The sequence below is a fragment of the Ochotona princeps genome, chromosome 16 (assembly GCF_030435755.1).
Source record: "Ochotona princeps isolate mOchPri1 chromosome 16, mOchPri1.hap1, whole genome shotgun sequence".
Classification (NCBI taxonomy): Eukaryota; Metazoa; Chordata; class Mammalia; order Lagomorpha; family Ochotonidae; genus Ochotona; species Ochotona princeps.
In genome coordinates this window covers 8,887,406-8,892,035 of record NC_080847.1, presented here as the reverse complement: position 1 = coordinate 8,892,035, position 4,630 = coordinate 8,887,406, and positions in this window count along the sequence as shown.

Sequence of the window (4,630 nt, the reverse complement as noted above, 5' to 3'; positions counted from 1 at the left end):
TCCCAGGCCACAAGCAGGGAGCTGGATGGGAAGTGGAGCTGCCGGGATTAGAACCGGCGCCCATATGGGATCCCGGGGCTTTTAAGGCGAGGAGTTTAGCCGCTAGGCCACGCCGCCGGGCCCGGAAACTGTGCAATTTTAACCACTAAGAACGTGGTTCCATTTATTTCACATCATTGCCAGTAGTTATTTTCCATTTTTAAACATTATAGTTGTTCTAGTGAATATAAATGTGTATCTCATTGTGGTTTTGATGTTAATATAATGACTTAGGAATGATATTGAGTACTTTCCCATATGCATATTTTCCATTTATCAATTGATGTATTCACCTACCACCTACCTGCCTGCTTGTCTATCTAAATAACTCTCTAGAGAAATATCTCCTTGAATTCATTCCTATTTCTATTTGGGTCATTTGTCTTTGTATTATTGATTTGCAAGAGTTCTTTATATATCTGGATACCATTCCCTTTCTAGACGTATGGCTTGCACATGCATTCCCCCCTTGTGAGGGTTGTATTTCTTGCCAGTGTCCTTTGTTATCTCTGGCCTCAGGATGCCCAGTGCTGTCTTCCAAGGATAGCTCTGGTGAGAAGGACAGTGGAGGTTGGCATTATGCTAAGTTAAAGTGCCACAAGTCTTCCAGTTTTTAATTATGACTACAGAACTGACTTCTGACACGTGGTCATTAAATTTCTCTCTTTTGGTTAATTTCCAAACACCCTTTTAAAAAAATTTATTTATTTTCATTGGAAAGTCAAATTTATAGAGAGAAAGAGAGAGAGAGAAAGCACTTCCGTCCGCTGGTTTACTCCCCCAGTGGCTACAGTGGCTGGAGCCAATCTGAAACCAGGAGCCAGGAGCTTCTTCCAGGTCTCCCACATAGGTGCAGGGTCCCAAAGCTTTGGGCCTTCCTCGAATGCTTTCCTAGTCCACAGGGAGCTGGAAGGGGACTGGACTAGTGCCCATATGAGATCCTGGTGCATGCAAGGTGAGTTCTTTAGCCATTAGGTTATCATGCTAGACATCCCAAATTCTTTAAAAGTTGATCCTGACCACTGTAGAAATGAGTGTAGAGGTTTATGTTCTGATATTCTCACTACTAATGCCAGCTGAATCATCTGTCTGAGACCACAGTGGGATCACTGGTTTGATCTTTCATACAGCTTTGTTGCACCATAGAAAGATTGTCCCAAACTGGTTTTTAAATTTGAATTTATTTAAACTTATTTTCATCTTGGTTTATGTTTAAATTTATTTTCATATTACTTGAAAAGCAGACAATGAAAGAGAAATGGAGGGAAAGAGGAATGGTTAGGAGAGAGGAAGGGGATGGAGAGAAGAGGGAGAAAGAGAATATATTCCATCTAGTGGTTCACTCTCCTATTTCAGGAGCCAAGAATTCAGTGTAAGTTTCTCATGCGGTGGACTCTACCACTTGAACCGACTGCCTTCCAGAGTATGTCTTAGCAGGGGGGTGGAACTGAAATAGAGCTAGGACTTGAACCAGGTACTCTGGCATGGGGTGTGGACCTCCCAAATTGGGTCTTACAGATGCACCAAATGCCTGCACTCAAGCTTCTTTTATGTCCCTCAACACAGAGAGTGTGTCATTGGATACCGTCCCTTCCAATTTATGTTTTGTGAGTTGATAACAGCCTTGGGGTTTGTCTCTTTTGGCTTTGTAAGAGAAAACGCACCCCTTGCAGCATGACATGAAATTGCCTTCTTCCTTCCTACAGTTGGTGATTGAGTCCCAAAGAGATTTGGGGTTTCCTGACTGCAGACGGGAGCTCAGACCAAAGTACCTGGTCTCAAGTCTCCTCATCCAGCCTTTGTTGTTTCTCTTTCTGTGAGGGCGTGTGGGCCAGCCTCCATGAGACTTTAAAATGATGAGATGCTAACAGGCTCCTCCATAGCCCCACAGCTATGGACTTGCTTTTACCAGTGGTGGGATTTGGGGATGATAAAAATTCATAGTCCACTGGAAGCAGCTAGGAGCTATGGCAACAGACCATTTTTGTGTAATATTTCCAGCTCATCACTACATGCTGTTTGGCCAGGTGGTCCCAAGAATAGCTTTGGTCTAGGCAGAGGAAACTGACAGTTTAAAGTAAACACTTGGTGAACCCAGGTGCAATGGTTCAGTTGACTAATCCTCCCCTTTCAAGTGCCAGGATCACATAAGAGTGCCGATTCATGTCTGGGCTGCTTCACTTCCCATCTGACTCCCTGACTGTGGCCTGGGAAAGCCGTGGAGGATAGCCCAAAGCCTTGGGACCCTGCACCCATGTGGGAGACCTGGGAAAAGCTCCTAGCTTCTGGCTTTGGATTAGCTCAGCTCCAGCTGTTACAGCCACTGGGGGAGTAATCTAGTGGATGTAGGATTTCAGCCCATGAATTCTTTGGGGAGATAGTAAGTGTTAGATATGATACAGATTTCATAATTTTTAGGTAAAGAATGAAAAACAACTAAGGGAAGAAGCAACAACATATGCAATGGAATATGTGTCTGCAGACAGATGAAAAACTAAGAAGAAAAATAAAAGAAATTCTAGGAATAAGGAAATCTCAACTGAACTTGAGCTGTGGTTATGCAATAAGGTGGAGGAATCCACCATGGTGGGAGGGTTTGGGGAGGGGTGGGGAGAACCCAAGTATCTATGTAACTGTGTCACATAATACAATGTAATTACTGAAGTTAAATAATAAATAATTAAAAAAAAAATGTAACAGAAATCAATAATGCCTTTGAAGAGCTCATCTACTCTGATCACAACTGAGGCTGAGGGAAAAAATTCCATGAACATGAAGGTGACTCAGTAGAAACTTTGCAAACTGCTATGCAAAGGGAAGAAATAATGCAAAAATAAAAAAGCAGGGTATTCAAGAATGCTGAGGCATTTGCAAATGCTGTCATATCCACATGGGAACAGATTGAAAAGCAAAGAATAATAGGTGGTCAGTAGAAACATATGAAGACAATAATGGCTGAAGGAGTAGGTGCTGAGGGACAGCTCCTTGGGATACCTGTATCTCACTTCAGGTCGTCTGGGCTAGAGTTCTGCCTCTTCGGATCTAGCTTCCCACTAATGTACATCCTGGGAGACAACAGCTGATGGTTCAAGTGTGGAGTCCCTGGCAGCCATGTGGGAGAAGCAGATTACATCCTGGGCTTCTGGCTTCAGCCTGGCCCAGTCCTGGCTGTTGTGAACATCAGGGATATGAAAGATCTCCTCCTCTGCCCACACCCTCCACCCCAATCTGCCTACCCTGCCTGGTGTTTTACTTCTCTTCACTTGCAATTAAAAATGCGATAAAAATGATGTCTGAGAATTTTCCACATTTATAACAGGCATCAAGCAGGAGAACCAAGAAGCTCAAAAAAGATCAAGTAGAGTAAGTACCAAACAACACTTGTGCACGTCATATTCAAACTGGCAAAGTCAAAGACAAAAGAGAAAGAAGTCAGGGACTGAGGGTACGATATCTCTAGAGGAGCAGGAGAAGAATTACATGGGACTGCTTGTCAGAAACCATCCAAACAAAGGGTGTAGTGAAATGTTTTAAGTGTTGAAAGAAAAAAGTATGCACTAACCTAGTGTTCTGTAACCAATGAAATCATCCTTCAAAAGAGATAAAGCCTTTTCCAGAATAACAAAAGGGAGGAAAATTGTTGACAGCAGACCTGCCTTACAAGAAATGTGGAGAGAAGGATAGGGAAATGAAGAAAGCCAGAGCCCCCAGACTACTCATGTTAAGGAAGAAGAGCCAAGGAAGAATACATGAAGTGAAATAAGATTGTTATTTTATTAATTGATCTAACAGTCAATTGTCTAAGTATTAACAATGGTGTATTGGGTGAAATGTGTGATAATAATATGGTAAGGAATGGGAGGGGAAAATAGGGAGTACTATAGTCTCTGACCCCAGCAGTACTTCATGATTGTTTAAAAGTGGATTGGGTTAGTTGTAAATTAAACTTTAGGGCTCTTAAGAAAGCAAGTTAAGAAGAAATCATAGCTGATATGTTAGTAGGGCTGAGGAAAAGGAATCTTATAAAATGTTCAGTGAAAATGAGTGCAGGGCCTGGCATGATAGGCTGGTGGCTAAATGCTCACCTTGTGTCTGCTGGGATCCCATACTGGGGTCTGGTTCATATCCCGGCTGCTCTTCTATCCATTAAACTCCCTGCTTGTGGCCTGGGAAAGCAGTCTAGGATGGCTCAAAGCCTCGGGATCTTGTACCCGCTTGGGAGACCTGGGAAGAAACTCCTGGATTTTGGCTTTGGATTGACTTAGCATCAGTTGTTGCAGCCACTTGGGCAATGAACCAGCAGATAGAAGATCTTCCTCTCTGTATCTCCTTCTCTCTGTAAATCTGACTTTCCAGTGGAAAAAAATGCAAAGAAAAGAGAAACATAAAAGGAAAGAGAAAAATTACAATGCACAGAAAATAGTTGTAAAGATGTAAATTTTTTTTAAAGATTTATTCATTTTATTACAGCCAGATATACACAGAGGAGGAGAGACAGAGGGGAAGATCTTCCGTCCGATGATTTACTCCCCAAGTGAGCCACAGTGGGCCGATGCGCGCCGATCCGAAGCCGGGAACCTGGAACCTCTCC